This window comes from Schistocerca cancellata, chromosome 1 (assembly GCF_023864275.1).
Source record: "Schistocerca cancellata isolate TAMUIC-IGC-003103 chromosome 1, iqSchCanc2.1, whole genome shotgun sequence".
Taxonomy (NCBI): domain Eukaryota; kingdom Metazoa; phylum Arthropoda; class Insecta; order Orthoptera; family Acrididae; genus Schistocerca; species Schistocerca cancellata.
In genome coordinates, this window is record NC_064626.1 from 450744875 (window position 1) to 450765920 (window position 21046).

The window sequence follows — 21046 nt, forward strand, 5'->3', positions numbered from 1 at the left end:
TTGTAGCCTTTAATAAATCTGTTAAACATCGCCAACATCAAGTATTTCTGTTTTCTCTCGGTTTGCAGAATTTCGTCATTGCCATGTTTCCATCAGTAATGAATTTAGTGAAAGTCCATCAAAATCGGCTGTGGCTCCAGAAAACAACTGTACTGGGCGCTTCGTGACTGAAGAGAATCAACATCTTATTTAGCAAGCGGTCGGGGTATCTTTACACATAACGAAGACAGCAGTGCATACGTTCTCCTTACAAAGAGTGTACAGGATTAACGCACATCCTAGTAGCCTATTTCAGCATTAGATTTATTTTGCAATAATAATGTTAATAATATTTATAAAAGCTTGCTATGCTGTCAAAAGGAGAAACACTACTTCAGCTAAATTAGTATACTGAGCCGGCCGAAGTGGCCGTGCGGTTAAAGGCGCTGCAGTCTGGAACCGCAAGACCGCTACGGTCGCAGGTTCGAATCCTGCCTCGGCCATGGATGTTAGTGATGTCCTTAGGTTAGTTAGGTTTAACTAGTTCTAAGTTCTAGGGGACTAATGACCTCAGCAGTTGAGTCCCATAGTGCTCAGAGCCATTTGAACCATTTAGTATACTGTCCTCTATCGCCGCTTAAAGCCGCGTTTATTTCCCTGGTGATCTTCCGTTGCCTTCAGTTACGGGACATCTGCTGACTTCTCGTAGCTGCAGAGTAGGCAGTTTCAAGTACAGTACACAGCGTCCATAAGTAACTCTTAACAAACTTTTTTGTGCGTCAGTGAGCAGAACTTTAATCTGGCGGCTAATTCTACCGCTACGATTGATGCGGAGATTTGCAAAGCCTGACATCGTCAGATTAAAAAGACACTGCGATCAGTATTATTTAATAACACGGCTTTGTGTATTATTCATTACAAATTTTAATAGCCTTGATTGGAGTGTAATCCAGTAGCAGTTATACAATGGAAGCCGGTTATGTAGTCTGTAACGAACTGTGCTGCAATCAAGGATATTAAAATTTGTAATGATCCGAAGATGTTCTGTAACTGAAAAAAAAACGATGGACATTGAAATAAGCTCGGTAGTAGATGTAATTAAAAGCACTATACTAATGTTATTTACATACAGTATGACTATCGTTAACTTCCAAACGGAACTAGGAACACGAGTTCTACAGTACAAATACATACTGAAAAGAACAGGAGAAAGGCCGTCAGCTAGTTCAAAATGGTTCAAATGGCTCTGAGCACTATGGGACTTAACATCTGAGGTCATCAGTCCCTTATAACTTAGAACTTCTTAAACCTAACTAACCTAAGGTCATCACACACATCCATGACCGAGGCAGGATTCGAACCTGCGACCGTAGCGGTTGCGCGGTTCCAGACTGTAGCGCCTAGAACCGCTCGGCCACTTCGGCTGGCGTCAGCTAGTTAACAGCATGGAAATGTAAAGCAAAACTTCTGTCGCACAGCGAACTTGCTAGTAACCTTGGGCACAGTTCAAAAGAAACGTAGCTTCTATCATGTTCCGAAAAGCACATTGTGTCATTGCTACCTAGAGGTACTGGCGTCCTCAACAGAGTCCACAGCTCGTGGTCTCGCTGTCGCGTTCTCGCTTCCCGAGCACGGGGTCTCGGGTTCGATTACCAGCGGGCTCAGGGATTTTCACCTGCCTCGAGATGACTGTGTGTTTGTGTTGTCCACATCGTTTAATCATCATTCATGAAAGTTGCGAGTTTGGACTGAGCGAAGCTTAGGAATTTCTACGGACGCTGAAAACCGCGCAGTTGAGCAGTTGAGCACCCCACAAACCAAACATCCTGTGCCTGTGCTAGAACCATAGCTAGCAAATTATATGTTATGTCTACAATTAAGCTATCACTCACCTCTGTATGGCTGCACCCGTAATATCGTCTTCCCGACAGTGGAGGGAAGAAACCGGCGAATTTCAGATAATCTTAAAATATAAGAGCTAGAGCTCCTTTTTATGCGTCAAACGTTAACTGCAGCCAATGATACATTTGAAAATGCAGATTCTGCGAGTTATGCTGTTGTCTTGCGAAAGAAGTTCTGATCATCCTCGTTTACGGACATGGAAGAAGTAACGATGGTTCTTGGTACAGAGCACTTTACATATCGATACTATTTTACTCGATACTTTTCAATTTATAATATTACTTATAACAGTTTTTATAGCTCATGTCACATCGAAGGATCTTAGCCGAATTTCATTACATTTAGTTAATGTAAGTCAACAGTTTTTATTTATTAGTCAACAGGGTAACAGAGATTGTTAAATGTTTCAGATGTAACTCAGAGAGAGTCGCTGAGAGAAAAACAAACTGATAGACCCCTCAAGCCGATATTAGATGTAGAGACTCGTTGGAATTTTATTTATTTTTCTCTTAGAGCAGTACAGTGAACTGGCTCCTATTTTTCATCGAATTATCACGCTAAATGGAAAGGTACCATCTACTTTCTCGGCCTTAGAAATGTGTAATACTGAATGGTTACTTAATATTTTGAAGCCACTAGAACATGTTACGAACGAGCCGTCAGTTGGGCACTACGCGAGCATAAGCAAAATTATACACTCCTGGAAATTGAAATAAGAACACCGTGAATTCATTGTCCCAGGAAGGGGAAACTTTATTGACACATTCCTGGGGTAGATACATCACATGATCACACTGACAGAACCACAGGCACATAGACACAGGCAACAGAGCATGCACAATGTCGGCACTAGTACAGTGTATATCCACCTTTCGCAGCAATGCAGGCTGCTATTCTCCCATGGAGACGATCGTAGAGATGCTGGATGTAGTCCTGTGGAACGGCTTGCCATGCCATTTCCACCTGGCGCCTCAGTTGGACCAGCGTTCGTGCTGGACGTGCAGACCGCGTGAGACGACGCTTCATCCAGTCCCAAACATGCTCAATGGGGGACAGATCCGGAGATCTTGCTGGCCAGGGTAGTTGACTTACACCTTCTAGAGCACGTTGGGTGGCACGGGATACATGCGGACGTGCATTGTCCTGTTGGAACAGCAAGTTCCCTTGCCGGTCTAGGAATGGTAGAACGATGGGTTCGATGACGGTTTGGATGTACCGTGCACTATTCAGTGTCCCCTCGACGATCACCAGTGGTGTACGGCCAGTGTAGGAGATCGCTCCCCACACCATGATGCCGGGTGTTGGCCCTGTGTGCCTCGGTCGTATGCAGTCCTGATTGTGGAGCTCACCTGCACGGCGCCAAACACGCATACGACCATCATTGGCACCAAGGCAGAAGCGACTCTCATCGCTGAAGACGACACGTCTCCATTCGTCCGTCCATTCACGCCTGTCGCGACACCACTGGAGGCGGGGTGCACGATGTTGGGGCGTGAGCGGAAGACGGCCTAACGGTGTGCGGGACCGTAGCCCAGCTTCATGGAGACGGTTGCGAATGGTCCTCGCCGATACCCCAGGAGCAACACTGTCCCTAATTTGCTGGGAAGTGGCGGTGCGGTCCCCTACGGCACTGCGTAGGATCCTACGGTCTTGGCGTGCATCCGTGCGTCGCTGCAGTCCGGTCCCAGGTCGACGGGCACGTGCACCTTCCGCCGACCACTGGCGACAACATCGATGTACTGTGGAGACCTCACGCCCCACGTGTTGAGCAATTCGGCGGTACGTCCACCCGGCCTCCCGCATGCCCAATATACGCCCTCGCTCAAAGTCCGTCAACTGCACATACGGTTCACGTCCACGCTGTCGCGGCATGCTACCAGTGTTAAAGACTGCGATGGAGCTCCGTATGCCACGGCAAACTGGCTGACACTGACGGCGGCGGTGCACAAATGCTGCGCAGCTAGCGCCATTCGACGGCCAACACCGAGGTTCCTGGTGTGTCCGCTGTGCCGTGCGTGTGATCATTGCTTGTACAGCCCTCTCACAGTGTCCGGAGCAAGTATGGTGGGTCTGACACATCGGTGTCAATGTGTTCTTTTTTCCATTTCCAGGAGTGTATTAATGCTCAACTGCTTAAAAGCACAGATAAATGATGTAAGTCAGTTTGATGACAGCAATAGTAGCAGTGTGCTAGAGGCAGTGAAAGATGAGCTAAACAAGCGAATATAACACAGATCTTGACAAACTGAATATAATCTAATGTTCAAATGTGTGTGAAATCTTGTCGGACTTAACTGCTAAGGTCATCAGTCCCAAGCTTACACACTATTAAACCTAAATTACCCTAAGGACAAACACATACAACCATGCCCGAGGGAAGACTCGAACCTCCGCCGGGACCAGCCGGACAGTCCATGACTGCAGCGCCTGAGACCACTCGGCTAATCCCGCGCGGCTGAATATAATCATTTGGTTGCAGTACCCCGTCTTGCTTGACCCAAAATTCAAAAGTATAGATGACTCCATAGCTTCTTCTAGGGTTATATCTGCAATAAGACGTTTATTACCAATTAATCTCGTTGCTGCCGCTGGTCCAGCAGCAGCGAACCAGATAGTGATATTAAAACATTATATGAAATTCAGAGGTACAAAAACATGTTAGTATAAAGTAAAATGGGTGAAAAATCGTTTCTATCGAATTCGCTCTGGCTGGTGAAGAAGATGGAATGTGCCTTTTTTTTGCTACATATGTGTCACCACCGTAGGATAATCCGTTAGAGCAACGGGAAGACATGAAAGTTGTATTCCGTCAGCTGTGAAAGCTAGCCACCGAGCACCTGACAGTTTCAGCGATATCGTTGCTCTGCGGGCTCCGAGCGTTTATTTTCAAACTGAGGCAGTACATTATCAAAGTTACGACTGGTTAAAATTTTCTTTTTTACATGGCTTGAGCATGATTTAATTTATTTACCTTTCGGTACTATTGATCTTGTGCGTAATCTCATTTTTCACATTCCAGGCTTAAAAAATATATATACTGCAATGTAGAGAAACAATATTGCTTGATTTAACGCTTGTATTATTCTATTTTAAATTTGTGAAAATCGACTACTTCTCTTAAAGATGAATGTTAAAAGCAGAGATGAAGAAATTGGTGCCTATATAATCTAATATTTTTATCATTGTATCGACACCTCTAGGAATCGATACTTATTATTCGATGCCGTGTTCCTAGCCGAATCTAGCTCTGCATCGTTCCGCTGTCTGGAAACGTTACATCGATTGTCTTCATTGTACATTAAATTTGTCAAAGCGTTAATGGAGTAAAACTCTCACCGTGAGAATCGGGTTAGGTGCGGTTGACATTTTAATCTCGCCCGTCCTCTCCGCGGTGACGTGTAACCAACGGTAGGGAGCTCTTAACATTCGGACCACAGGCCGCGGTAACAACTGGCGGCCCGCTGGCGCCAGCCTCGCGTTGCCAGGCCCGCGCACGACAGTATATTTGCGCCAGGCGGCGCGCCTCCGCTACTGTCGAGTCGATAAGCCGATACGGCTGCAGCGCGGATTTCGCGTTATTTAGTTTCCTTCACGGGAAATAAGCAATCAATTCAGCTTTCCGCGTGAGTTTCCCTGAAAGGAATTATTTCCTTCGATACGTCAGAAATAATTGGACAGTCTGTCTCGAAGATGGAAGAGAGGCCGTGGTCGAAGAGGAATAAAGGAAACAGTTCCATTAATGTAAATCTACGTTTTGTGACTTCTGGGTAAGGGAAGTGGTGACATACGGTGCACGCTGTATTCGCGACATTTGTCAGCTATTCAACAGCACACCGACTGTTTGCTTATAGTCTTACGTGCCGTAAACTAAAGATTTGTAAAGACAAAAGCCGCCCACAAAATGAAAAAGCTTATGAGGAGAAACATTAGTTGCTGTTAGCTCGCCAACCGAGCACTGATACGAAGAAAAGCTTGGGCAGTTATTGTTTCTACAACACTTTCGCACAGCTTTACGACGCGATAGGGAGAAAACCTCTGTTATTAGACGCAGAATAGTGAAGGGAAGAATAAATAATATTCTGGACACTAGATGATAATCCTTTACGATCTGGCCACAACTTTGGCCTATCATTCTTTATTCTCATTGCTTAAGCTTGCTGTTGCCCCCAGGTAATATAATTATTTATGCCAGGAATGGAAACAAAGCACACGTACATTTCGTTCCACATAACTATTTATGAGACAAGGGCAGTTGTCTACTTTTTCTGATAAATACTAATTTATTTATGGTTCAAATGGCTCTGAGCACTATGGGACTAAACTTCTGAGGTTATTAGTCGCCTAGAACTTAGAACTAATTAAACCTAACTAACCTAAGGACAACACACACATCCATGCCCGAGGCAGGATTCGAACCTGCGACCGTAGTGGTCTCGCGGTTCCAGACTGCAGCGCCTAGAACCGCACGGCAACTTCGGCCGGCCTAATTTATTTATCCAAGCGATCAGAAACTATCGTACCTTCACCATCGATTTCACTTATCTGACAGATCCTAACTACCGCACGATTAAAAAGAGGCAAGAACTGTTGCTTGTTAATCTGCGTTTATTAACAAAGCGATACGTAGCCTTAACTTTACGGTTGCTGTCTTCAAACTTCCGTTAGAGGCTACGTCTTCAATCTTTTTTTTTCCGGCAGCGGGTGAGAGCAACATACATAGGGAGAATACCAGAAAATTTCTTTGTAGTACCGGAGAGACGAACCATGGGTGCTCTTGTTCATCTTCAGAGGTATTCTGTGGTTTCTCTCTGAGAAGTCAGCTCAGAGGGACAACCCTGCTCATTGGCTCATCGTTCGCTTTGTCTTGAATACTATGTTCATGCCATTGCGTACTAGACACTACCTGTGAGAACTGGTGGATCACCAGAATGAAGAGAGAGGTGCGGCGAATATTCGTACCATACCTAATAAACATGGATCTCAAGCATATCCTTGGTTAGAAGCTGGGATAAATAGGGACATGCTTTGTCCTTTCTGAGCATACACTTACGAATAGCGTGCAGCTGCCGCTGTCTAGCATGCTGTCATCTATGTCTAATATAGCTCTTCATACAAATTTGTCATCTACAGCTAATAAGGCTACATGCTAATATTTATAAGTGAAAATAAAAAAGCAGTTAATAATATATTACAAGAACTTAACAGCAGCTGCGAAGTATACGGGATGAAAAAAAATGTGAAGACAACTAAAGCAAAAGTTGTTACAACATTAAGAGGAAAGAAGAGAAAATTTGTAAGGGCTTAAATTGTTAATAATTTCAGGTACCTCGGATGAAGGTAGCCAGTAACACGATATATAATCATGAATAAAAGCAAGGATAGTTATTACAAAAGGAATGGTTTAAAGGAGGAGTGTTTTCTGATGTCCATTAAGTAAACAGTAAGGGATAATACTAGGGGTTCCCCCCCTCCCCCACGATTCTTGCCCTGTAAGGCATCGAAACATGATCACTTCGGCCACTGCCGATCCGGTTCGATAACATTTTTCCACACAAGCGACTTACCATTTACACTTTTACCCGTGTCAATTTTCAGTTATCGTTATGGGACGCACTGTGTACAGATCATACACTCGGGCGCCCCTGGTGCCCTTTCCCACGTAGGCGCGACTTGGTCGCTTGGACGGTCCCCCAGTGCGATGGGAGAGGGGAAATGCTTAGAAGCTATTGAGATGTGTCTTTGACGAAGAACAGGATGTGTGGAATGCGCAAATTAAATAACGAATATGATTGTGTTGCGCAGGATAAACGAGAAAAGACGAATACTGTAAGCAATTAAGCGGACGAAAAAAAACTGGCTAGGACACTGAATGAGAAGAGGTTGCTTAATGGATGCGTTAGTGGAACCAGTGACTGGGAAGAAGATGAGTGGAAGATGGAAATATCTCGTAGCTGACGATCCAAGATATATCCTTCAAAGAACTGCGTTCGTGCAGTCCTCGGAATTCCCAGCGATACCGACCGACCACTGCGTCATCGTCAGTCGACAGGCGCCACTGGATCTGGATATGGAGGGGCCTGTGGTCAGCACACCGCTCTCCTCGAGCTATTCAGTTTTCGTGAACGGAGCCTCTACTTCTCAGTCAAACAGCTCCTCAGGGCTAAGTGCACTCTGCTTGCCAACAGCGCTCGGCAGCCCCAGTCACTCACCCATCCAAGATGTAGCGAGGCCAAACAGCGCTTAACTTCGGTGATATGACGGGATTTGGTGTTACACTGCAGCAAGATCGTCGACAGATGCATCGTATGCAACTACGAGGAGAATAGCGAAAACTGGGAAGGCAGGAGTATACGAAATCTGTAGTGATAGACCTGCATTAGCACAGACCACCGTCACCACCGCCATTACCATCACCGTCCTCATCATCATCGTCGTCATCATCATCATCATCATCGTCGTCGTCGTCCTCGTCGTCGTCGTCGGCGACGACGGCGGCGGCGGCGGCGACGACGGCGGCGGCGGTGTCATCATCATAGAATGTAACGATTCAAAAACAGCCTTCTATCCCAAGGATACTCAGTAAAACGTTTCTTATTCACAAAACTTTACCAGAATTAATTTCATATACGTATTTTTGACTGCACGATTCCATATAGAGGTGGTCCCGTATGCTGAAATACTTATTCTGTGAAGTACACACTTTGCAATGTTTATGCTGGGTGTGCCAGGTAAGTTATACAGCGCTTCTGCTAAGAAAATTTAATATCTGTTATTTCACATGACCTTCTGTTTTGTATGATATGTGTGTTATCATGTAATGACTGTAAACTACAAACAGTAAACTATGTAATTCATTCATCGCAGACCGGCCAGGAAAACGGAAACGAAAATATCGTTTCTCTCATTTTCTGACTTTATTGATGTGAGAGGAGCTAGTCATCAACAAAACAACTGTACAATGTAAGTTTTTCGGTTGTCCATTACGATTGTTATTATTAATGTTATCATCTCTGTTTTTCAGAAGACGCTGAGCTGTACAGGGTTTTGGCAGCTACTATATCGGTAAGTGTCCTCTTATTCTACATTATGTATTTATTTTCTCACAGTTGCAAATTACTCGTGCTGAAATCTGTTGACCGTAGTTGGTTGGCTGGTTGATTTGAGAGGGGAGGGGACAAAATGGTAGATATCGAAATAGACGACAGACGGATAGAGAAACAATTAAAATCGCTCAAAAGAGGAAAGGCCGCTGGAACTGATGGGATACCAGTTCGATTTTACACAGAGTACGCGAAGGAACTTGCCCCCCTTCTTGCAACGGTGTACCGTAGGTCTCTAGAAGAGCGTAACGTTCCAAAGGATTGGAAAAGGGCACAGGTCATCCCCGTTTTCAAGAAGGGACGTCGAACAGATGTGCAGAACTATAGACCTATATCTCTAACGTCTATCAGTTGTAGAATTTTGGAACACGTATTGTGTTCGAGTATAATGAATTTCCTGGAGACTAGAAATCTACTCTGTAGGAATCAGCATGGATTCAGAAAAAGATGGTCGTGTGAAACCCAGCTCGCGCTATTCGTTCACTAGACTCAGAGGGCCATAGACACGGGTCACAGGTAGATGCCGTGATTCTTGACTTCCGCAAGGCGTTCGATACAGTTCCCCATAGTCGTTTAATGAGCAAAGTAAGAGCATATGGACTATCAGACCAATTGTGTGATTGGATTGAAGAGTTCCTAGGTAACAGAACGCAGCATGTCATTCTCAATGGAGAGAAGTCTTCCGAAGTAAGAGTCATTTCAGGTGTGCAGCAGGGGAGTGTCACAGGACCGTTGCTAATCACAATATGCATAAATGACCTTGTGGATGACATCGGAAGTCCACTGAGGCTTTTTGCGGATGATGCTGTGGTGTATCGAGAGGTTCTAACAATGGAAAATTGTACTGAAATGCAGGAGGATCTGCAGCGAATTGACGCATGGTGCAGGGAATGGCAATTGAATCTCAATGTAGACAAGTGTAATGTGCTGCGAATACATAGAAAGATAGATCCCTCATCATTTACTTACAAAATAGCAGGTCAGCAACTGGAAGCAGTTAATTCCATAAATTATCTGGGAGTGCGATTCAGGAGTGATCTAAAATGGAATGGTCATATAAAGTTGATCGTAGGAAAAGCAGATATCAGACTGAGATTCATTGGAAGAATCCTAAGGAAAAGCAATCCGAAAACAAAGGAAGTAGGTTACAGTACGCTTGTCCGCCCACTGCTTGTATACTGCTCAACAGTGTGGGATCTGTACCAGATAGGGTTGATAGAAGAGATAGAGAAGATCCAACGGAGAGCAACGCGCTTCGTTACAGGATCATTTAGTAATCGCGAAAGCGTTATGGAGATGATAGATAAACTCCAGTGGAAGAGTCTGCAGGAGAGACGCTCAGTACCTCGGTACGGGCTTTTGTTAAAGTTTCTAGAACATACCTTCACCGAAGAGTCAAGCAGTATATTGCTGCCTCCTACGTATATCTTGCGAAGAGACCATGGGGAAAAAATCAGAGAGATTAGAGCCCACACAGAAGCATACCGACAATCCTTTCCACGATCAATACGAGACTGGATAGAAGGGAGATCCCGATAGAGGTACTCAAGGTGCCCTCCGCCACACACCGTCGGGTGGCTTGCGGAGTGTGGATGTAGATGTAGAAAAGAAAACAACGAGATCATCGGTTCCATAGGATGGGGAAGAAAGTCGGCCGTGCCCTTTCAAAGGAACCATGAGAGAATAATTGCATATTTAGGGAAAAAAATTCAGCTACCCCTCATCCCTACCTGAATGACCAAATTGGGTTAAAATTCTACACCAATATAATTCTGATGACGGAACTCCTTAGGAATTCGTCAGATGAAGTGGTTAGCTGTCGCAAAGATACACGATTATGTTGCTTGTGGCGGTAGAATTCATTTGTTTATAAGCTACCAATGCGCATCAGTTGCGTTTTCTTTTTTTTTTCACATTGTACTCCAATTGTCCTCCCCTTTGACATCTACTGTAAATTCATGTACATATACCTCATCCTTTTAAAAGGTGAAACTAATATTTAAAAGTTGCGTTTTCCGATTTAAAAATTAACGTTACTGCCTGTGTATTTGTTGGATCCGTATACGTGCTATATCTATGAACCGAAAACTAACCTCGCAAGAAAGAAAATAAATGTGACAGTCCGTGAGTGTGACATGTGAATTAGTGAAACATTCCACCACAGGAAAAATGAGATCCAGTTTCTAAATGGCAGGTCATTAAAGCACATTATTTTCAAATATAAATTTCTGGATTATTTCTTGTTTCCAAATTCAGTGACAGAGCCATTCTGTAATGGAGTCATTCTGTTATGTCCTCGTCGGGAAACTGTCTTGCTGGCCAATGTACCTGATCTCCTTTCAGAATGAGGAATCATTCACTCGTCCTTGCAATACTTCGTTTTCATTGTGCTTAGAGAAAGCACCAGCTGTATTTTTGTTGGGGTCAGTATTAGTAAGCAACAGAAAGCGAAGTTATGAAGATTGGTAATATGTTCTATAGTTTTTGCATATTTGTTAAGGTTTGTGTTTTATTATGTCGTATGTTCGTTAATGGTGAGCCAGCTAAAGCAAAAGCAGAAGTTTCAATGGGGAAAGGGCCCCGTCAGGAGCAGTAAGTACGCAGGGCGAGAAACCCGATGGCAGACTCAGAAAGCGATCTCCTCGCAAAGAATAACGTAAACAACAGCGAAAAATTACAATAGCAAATAAATGTTCAGATAAAAGGCCGTGTGACAATGCTGGTGATTGTGGGTAAGGGGAATAAGCGCAGTTCGTTTGTCAAACGAAACGCTTCGAGTGAAGAAGCTCTTTGTTGTGAGACGCCTATTGCCAATTGTAGTTAAAAATATGTGAACAACTGCACTTGTTCTGCCTTACGTTTTGTGTGGGTCCCTAGAAACATACTGAGTGCCTGAGCCCCTGACAGAACTTATAAAACGGCGAGTCCTCCTCGCCAGATAAAAAAGTTTCTCCAATTGTTTTCCACGCATATAAGAGTGAAGCATAGTGAAAGCGACTGTACAGTGAAATTTCATAAAAAGAATTACAGAGGTTAAACGATTAATAAAAAAATGGCTCTAAGCACTATGGGACTCAATATCTGAGGTCATCAGTCCCCTAGACTTAGAAACTACTTAAACCTAACTAACCTAATGATATCACACACATCCATGCCCGAGGCAGGATTCGAACCTGCGACCGTAACAGGCGCGCGGTTCCGGACTGAAGCGCCTAGAACCGCTCGGCCACAACGGCCGGCAAACAATTAATAAAGCGATTAGTAAAGAACAATAATATTTTTTGTAATGAAGCCTGGTTTCAAAGACTTGACGTCACCAAACGCTTGTGCAATGCAGCCGATGGCTAATGACACAGTATATGTCAATATAATGGTGGTGGAGCTTACGTTTGTTTGTATGACGTTTCAACGTAGATGAACAGAGTATATGTGTCTACAAGCAGGACGACCCTCTCTAGTAATATTATTAATTAGTTGTCACCCTGCTTAGATGAGTGGTAACACGTTTGCCTCCCCTGCGGTGGGCCCGGGTTCGATTCCCGGCCGGGTTGGAGTTTTCCTCCGCTCGTGGACTGAGTGTTGTGTTACCCTCATCATCATTTCATCCTTATCACCGGCACGCAAGTCGCCCAATGTGGCGTCCACTAAAATAAAACTTGCACTCGGTGGCCGAACTTCCCCGCATGGGCCTCCCGGACAATGCCACACGCTCATTTCATAAATGAGTTGTGTAGTAAAACTTATTCCTGAAATATTTTTTATTTATACAGAAAGTCGTGTCAGCTGGCGAGGAGGATACGGAAAGTGCTATAAGCTAATTTTCCAGAAACTTCGCTCATTGAAAAAGGGCTCAAAATAAGCGGAAACGTGACTCGGCTTGCCCGTCGATACTCGACCGTTTGTGAGAAAACGAGTGTCAAAGTTTTCGATGTAACTTACATGGCTTTCAGCGCGCAATAAGCGCAACACAAGAAGTGGTACAGTATACAGCGTTGCGGCCTGTTACATTTGCGTCCCCCTCTCGAATCGCATTTATTGTTTTTATTTATTTTACTCTATTTTATTTTTTTGATGTGTCTACCCATGTTCGTAGAAGATTACTACACGGATGTTTCTTATCAAGCTAGGAGATGCAAGTGCATTATATTAACTCCAAAATTAGGCCTACAACAAGGGTTCACAATGTCATACTTTTGTTATATATGTGTTATGGTATTTTCAAAAGTAACAGTCTTTCAAATTCTAATAATCTTATATTTCGTTCGTATATGCTCTCTTAATTCTTGTATTTTATTATTATTTTAATTCTTCAAGAAGATTTGGTGCTTTCACTTGGATAATACCGATACGAGTAACGTTCGAAACATAGAAACTCCGAACAATACGAATACTGCTCAAAGACAGATGAATCTCACTCGGCAAAGAAATGTTGTTAACATGGGCCTAGATTTCACGGGTTGTTAGTAACGTTGTGACAAACCACTCATAACGGATCGCTTTTCCGAAAACTGGCGCTTGGGACTGATTATGAATCAAGATACACCAGAGAAATTTTATCGAAAACATTGTCTTTTTTTCTCTTAAATTCATTCCCTATAATAAAGACAACGTCATTTTAATAGACGTTGGGAAATATTCGTACAGAATTCAATGCACATGTGTAGATGAATGAAAAACAAGATAAATAAATAATAATAAAGTTTCAAACACGGGACACATAACTGCGAAGTCGCCACGCTGTTCACGGTGTCACTGCTTCGGTTGAACTACTTACTCTCTAAAAAGCACATAAAGTACCTGGAAAACTTTGACGGACGCTTCCTCAGAAACGGTCGAGTGTTTACGGATAAGCCAAGACACGTGTTCGCGTAATTTGACTCCTCTTCCATTGAGCGAAGTTGCTGGAAAATCGGGTTATGGCGCTTGCCGTGTTCTCTCAGACTTGGGAGTAGCAAAAGTACTGACCGGAGGGACAAGGAAAGTATGCATCCCCTCCACCATCGCGTATCTCCCCAGCTGCCACTTGTCATAAATCGGCAAAAGGCAGAAGCCTCTGGTCAAATAACATATTTGGTTCAACACCTCCCGCCGACTATTTAGCTCTTACGTTCCCATACTTAAAGAAGCAAGAACGACAGTAAATAGGAGACAGACGTGTAGGAGTAGAGCCAAGAGCACTGGGGGCACACAAAATATACTAGCGATACGGATTCCTAACATGCTGGGACGTTGAAGGATCAGCAACTTATAATATTACTTCAATGTGACAAACAGCCAAAGTTGCAAAATAACTCTTTTTACTACTTGTTGATTTCTCGTTTAGGGTTTTTATTCATAACCCATTCTCAAATCATCCTGTGAAACGATCGGCTAAAATTACAGTTTGTCACATAAATAACCAAAGAGCCAATGCATGTAATGAAGTCCATTGTCCAACGTATCAAAATACGTACCATTAAATCACAATAAATATTACTCCACACAGCAAGTACAATGCCCTTTATTGTAAAACCGGATACAGACAGAAACTGAGAGCCTAATCTCAGACAGCTTTATTCAATTATCCTTATTATTATCGTTTTTTAACACAGAGGTGCTTTTTTTTATCGAAGCAGAAACTCAATTTATGAATAAGACTACACACGTAGCTCTACACTCGACGCACAGAAGCATTACATGGATATCCTTTACAAGCAGCATATTCGAGAACAAAACAGTCTAAAACAAACCCTTGTAATAAAACCAATTTTTTTCTTTTTTTGCTGGAAAAATGTCAGATTTTAAAATGAGAATCACAAATAATAAAAGCAATAGTAGAAATAGTTTCCTATCTTTCCGTAATGAAGAATATACAGTATTTTATGGTTCAAATGGCTGTGAACACTATGGGACTTAACATCTGAGGTCATCAGTCCTCTACAACTTAGAACTACTTAAACCTAACTAACCTAAGGACATCACACACATCCATGCCCGAGGCAGGATTCAAACCTGCGACCGTAGAGGTCGCGCGGTTGCAGACTGCAGCGCCTAGAACCGCTCGGCCACTCCTGCCGGCTACAGTATTTTAAAATGAAAATCACAGTAACAGCTATTAACAACATTAACAAACTTTAAGCTGTTAATGGCTTATTACGTATCTCATCAACACATTTTGTCAACAGAAGTCGGACCCTTGAGACCTAAATCGAAAACAGGACCACTTTTATTCTTCCATCGCAAGGAGGGGTAATACCCCGCCGGCCGGTGAGGCCGTACGGTTCTAGGCGCTACAGTCTGGAGCCGAGCGACCGCTACGGTCGCAGGTTCGAATCCTGCCTCGGGCATGGATGTGTGTGATGTCCTTAGGTTAGTTAGGTTTAATTAGTTCTAGGTTCTAGGCAACTGATGACCTCAGAAGTTAAGTCGCATAGTGCTCAGAGCCATTTGGTACTACCCCAGGTACAACGAGGAATGACAATTGGAGGGAAGAGAACAGACTGTCTGATACAATCACAATAGTTGAATGGCATACTCCAGCGCAAAATTGTTAGAGCACTAGTTGTCGGTTCTTAATGGTGCTACGAAATGACACTGTGACAACAGCGTGCGCAGACAGTCACGAGTTGAAGGAAAGGCTTATTTGTAGTGGCAGAAGATAGGATGGATAAGAGAACTCACTTTCGTCTCCCTGTTAATATTTGCTACCCGTACTCTCTTATGAGGGGTATGGGGTGCTTCTTTGTGTGTATCTCACAACGCCCTTGGTACAGTCCTGTGGTTCAAAATGGTCCTGAGCACTATGGGACTTAACTTCTGATGTCATCAGTCCCCTAGAACTTAGAACTACTTAAACCTAACTAACCTAATGACGTCATACACATCCATGCCCGAGGCAGGATTCGAACCTGCGACCGTAGCGGTCGTGCGATTCAAGACTGTAGCACTTAGAACCGCTCGGTACAGTCCTGTGGCTTCATTTACGAAAATACGAAGAAAATATCCCTGAACAATCTCCAAAATTTTACTGCGGAGTTCTTCATCTGAAATATAAATCAGAGGAGAGAGAGAGAGGGAGAGAGATAGAGATAGAGATAGAGAGAGAGAGAGAGAGAGAGAGAGAGACAGGGCGCCTGTGTTTGATTTAAGCTAGCCGTTAGTCCGGAAGTTATTCTGCTGGTAGAGGTGTGACGCGATTCCCATCTCGGTTTCCACCCCGGCGTCCTCGGCCTGCGGGTTGTTACTTTTGGATCCGTCGCGCCGCCTTGTCAGGTGGCCCCACAGAGGGCCATATCTCGTAATGCACCTGTCCCCGTGGGGCGGCCTTCCTACCAGACAGGGCGGGACGGGACGCGCAGAAGGAAAGACCGTAATTACCGTCCCGCCGTATCTGGCCATTGTTTACCCGCGAGGCGGCGCAGGGTCACCCCTCTGCTGCGGCCGTCGCCGTGGGCGTGAGTTTATTACGCGGCGCGACAGCCCGGAATAAAGGTGAGCACCGTCTGGCTGCCCGTCTGGGGCGGCCCGTGTCTTCGGGCTGCAACAGCAGGGCCCGTAAAAGGAAGTGGGCGCCAGCAGCTGTATAATTTTCCTTAGATTATCTGCTCTGTCAGAACATATAAACACTGAAAGCGCTGTCTTTTCTTCTTACCGAAGCTGCAGGGTGACAATTATTGAGCTATCGAAAGGAAAACGCAAATTAGTTACAGTACGGCGTGCTCACACTTTATACAACATGTAAACATCACTAGAGATATTTGGATATAGGTAATGACACGTTCGATATATCCGCCTTCATTGGTGATGATGTGGCGCAGACGAACAGCAAAGTTCCGGATCACTGATGCTGTCGATGACCTCCTCAATGGCTGTTTTCAACTCAGCAATGGTTTTAGCGTTATTGCCGTATACCTTGTCTTTAATACAGCCCCACAAAAAGGTGTTGCATGTATTCAGATCCGAATAACATGGCGGCCAATCGACACCCATGCCAGTGGCCCAAAGTGCTCCTCCAGGACATCAAACACTCTGCTGTATAGATGAGGTCAAGCTCCGTCTTACATTAATCACATCTTGTCGAAATCAGGGTCACTTTGTATAATGAGGATGAAATCACCTCCCAAAACCTTCACGTACCACCCGGTAGTCACCGTGCCATCAAGGAATATCGCAGCGATTATTCCACAGCTGGACATTGCACACCAGACAGTCACCTGTTGAGGGTGAAGCGAATTGTCGACGTGAAATGCGGATTCTCAGTCCCCAAGATGCGCCGATTTTGCTAATTGACGAACCCATCCAAATGAATGTGGACTTTATCGCTACTCCAAACGATATTCACATCAAAGTCATGTTCTTCAATTCTACGGACAACGTCCGCAGCTCGTGGTCTAGTGGCTAGCATTGTTACCTCTGGATCATGGGGTTCCAGGTTTGATTCCCAGCCAGGTTGGGGATTTTCTCTGCCCGGGGATTGGGTGTTTGTGTTATGATCATCTTTTCCTCATCATCCTTATCATTCGTGACAGTGGCTAGACTGGACTCTGAAAGTAATTGGACTATTAAGAAATTGGGAGTTTGTATGGGTGCTGATGATCGCACTGTTGAGCGCCCCACAAACCAAACATCATCTATGGACAACAGCGTTGGCGAAACACAACTGCTGTTCCATGGCTTTTGGGCTTAATGCCTGATGGGTTTGAATTTTGTATGGGATGAGATGCAGGTCTTCAACAACAATTTGTCGCAGCGTCTCTCGGTTGATTCTCACCTGCACGCTCGTCTGATCGATTTCCTGGGAATTGCTTAAAACACAGCACGTGTCTTCTCGATGTTTCAGGCGTTTTCGCTCCTTTTGGACGACCGACATTGCCAACACTGTCTTCACCAACACACACGTTCTCTCAAACTTGCGAAAGACATTCTTGATTTTTAGCGTAGTTGGACCGGTTGTCATCTGCTTGAACTCAGTCACAAACCTCCTTTGAGCCGCAGTTGGGCTGTTATTGCTCGGATAGCAGGCCTTCACAAGCGCTGTTTGCTCAGGCACACTGTAACGTGACAGTTTCACATTAGAATGGCTGGCAACAAGACGAGTGCGCATGCGCATACTAATTCCCATCGTGCCCCGCGGCCAACTGTGCAGTTTGAACGTCCTAACCCAAACCAGCTAGTCAACTAGTAGACGATTAGTTATTTATTTTATTTATTATTATTCGTGACAGGAAAACATCAAAAAGTTAATTAATTATTTTAAAGACTTTCACATAAATAGGGATCTGACTTTAATTATTATTCTGAGTTTTTATAGAACCAAGTCATTGCTAGTTTTACTTTGAGCTCACAAAAAAATGAAGAGTGTGGTTGCAGATGAGACGGCAGTTTCCGTTGATCTCGTGGCTCTGTCCGCCGCAGCTTTCCAAGTACTTGGTTGCCTGTAAGATAACTTATTCCGCCGGAGAGCAACAGCGGATCCTGACGTTAATGCTGTGACAGGTCCGTAAAATATTGCTAAAATGACTTAGCTGTTAACGTAGGTTCAGTACAGAACATTGATGACACTAAGCATTGAATGACGTAAACGTGCCAGCAGGTTTCGTACAGGAGTCGCTTCAGAAACAAAATCGCACCAAGTCTCCGACGATATCTCATGTCCACATAAACTCACATATGGAAAAGTAAATAAAGTTCGCCGGCCGAAGTGGCCGAGCGGTTCTAGGCACTTCAGTCTAGAGCCGTGCGACCGCTACGGTCGCAGGTTCGAATCCTGCCTCGGGCATGGATGTGCGTGATGTCCTTAGGTTAGTTACGTTTAACTAGTTCTAAGTTCTAGGGGAATGATGACCTCAGATATTAAGTCCCATAGTGCTCAGAGCCATTTGAACCTTTTATGCTATTGCTAATTGAACTGCGTAGCGGATGGAGTTGACACGCTTTTTGGAGGACGTGAAAAACCGTCCAGCCGCCTTCTTTAAGCTTCTGTGTGATTTCCGTAATCATTTCAGACCTACGGTAAACGGGTCCTTAAATAGGCCACACAGCGATTGCCATTTCGTTGATCAAGTAAGCTATGGTTGTGTCGCTGCTTCCTTCCTTCCTCTCAAGTGAATCAAGTAACATACATGAATCGCTCCGTTTTTGGGTAGCTTATATGTGAAATGAAAAGCATTGTAGTGGTAGTCGAACAGACATACTTTATTTATTGCTACCGATTCGAACATGGCTCAGTTCCAAGCAGTACCTCAATATGATCAAGCTGCTAACAATAGATACGATGTGCATTCAAAAAGTAATACAATACACTTTTTTCTGAAAGAAGATTTTTTTTTAATTCAAGATTCCAGTATGCCATTTTATTCCCCACTCTTTTAATCACAAAACCCAAGATTTCAACATAATCTCCGTTCAGTGCCACTGCCTTACGCCTTCTTACTGCGAGGGTCTGTATACCCGCATGGTACCACTCTACTGGTCGATGTAGGAGCCAACTTCCTGGTTCTTCAGTAACCTCGCCATCATCCACGTACTGCTTTCAGCGGAGCGGACCCTTCATTGGGCCTAACAGATGGAAGTCGGAAGGTGCGACATCCGGGCTGTAGAGTGGATGAGCGAAAACAGTCCATTGAAGTTGCTTGTGCTCCTGTCGGGTGTGCAGACTTGTGGGGAGGCTTTGCGTTGTCATGGAGACGTTCGTTTGAATTATTGTGGCGACGACCAGGTTCAAGGCATTTCTTCAGTTTTCTGAGGGAAGCATAATACACTTCCAAGCTGACTGTTGCACCACGAGGAAGGATATCAAACGTCCTCCAGAGTCACAGAAGACAGTCGCCATGACTTTACGAGCTGAGGGCGTAGCTTTGAACTTTTTCTTCGAGGAGAGGTGGTGTGGTGAAACTCCTTGAATTTACGAGGTGCATTCCAGTTCTAAGGCCTCCGATTTTTTTTCTAATTAACTAGTCACCCGAAATCGATGAAACTGGCGTTACTTCTCGACGTAATCGCCCTGCAGACGTACACATTTTTCGCAACGCTGACGCCATGATTCCATGGCAGCGGCGAAGGCTTCTTTAGGAGTCTGTTTTGACCACTGGAAAATCGCTGAGGCAATAGCAGCACGGCTGGTGAATGTGCGGCCATGGAGAGTGTCTTTCATTGTTGGAAAAAGCCAAAAGTCACTAGAAGTCAGGTCAGGTGAGTAGGGAGCATGAGGAATCACTTCAAAGTTGTTATCACTAAAAAACTGTTGCGTAACGTTAGCTCGATGTGCGGGTGCGTTGTCTTGGTGTAACAGCACACGCGCAGCTCTTCCCGGACGTTTTTGTTGCAGTGCAGGAAGGAATTTGTTCTTCAAAACATTTTCGTAGGATGCACCTGTTACCGCAGTGCCCTTTGGAACGCAATGGGTAAGGATTACGCCCTCGCTGTCCCAGAACACGGACACCATCATTTTTTCAGCACTGGCGGTTACCCGAAATTTTTTTGGTGGCGGTGAATCTGTGTGCTTCCATTGAGCTGACTGGCGCTTTGTTTCTGGATTGAAAAATGGTATCCACGTCTCATCCATTGTCACAACCGACGAAAAGAATGTCCCATTCATGCTGTCATTGCGCGTCAACATTACTCGGCAACATGCCACACGGGCAGCCATGTGGTCGTCCGTCAGCATTCGTGGCACCCACCTGGATGACACTTTTCGCATTTTCAGGTCGTCATGCAGGACTGTGTGCACAGAACCCACAGAAATGCCAACTCTGGAGGCGATCTGTTCAACAGTCATTCGGCGATCCCCCAAAACAATTCTCTCCACTTTCTCGATCATGTCGTCAGGCCGGCTTGTGCGAGCCCGAGGTTGTTTCGGTTTCTTGTCACACGATGTTCTGCCTTCATTAAACTGTCGCACCCACGAACGCACTTTCGACACATCCATAACTCCATCACCACATGTCTCCTTCAACTGTCGATGAATTTCAATTGGTTTCACACCACGCAAATTCAGAAAACGAATGATTGCACGCTGTTCAAGTAAGGAAAAAGTCGCCATTTTAAGTATTTAAAACAGTTCTCATTCTCACCGCTGGCGGTAAAAT

General features: G+C 44.5%; 1 long non-coding RNA gene across 1 annotated transcript in view; it reads left to right on the top strand.

Annotated features, from left to right (window-relative positions):
- Positions 1-21046, top strand: part of LOC126161622 (uncharacterized) — a 542501-nt gene that overhangs the window by 145960 nt on the left and 375495 nt on the right. The window contains exon 2 of the long non-coding RNA XR_007534936.1: positions 8903-8943. This is a non-coding gene — a long non-coding RNA (uncharacterized LOC126161622). The remainder of the gene's footprint in view (positions 1-8902; positions 8944-21046) is intronic.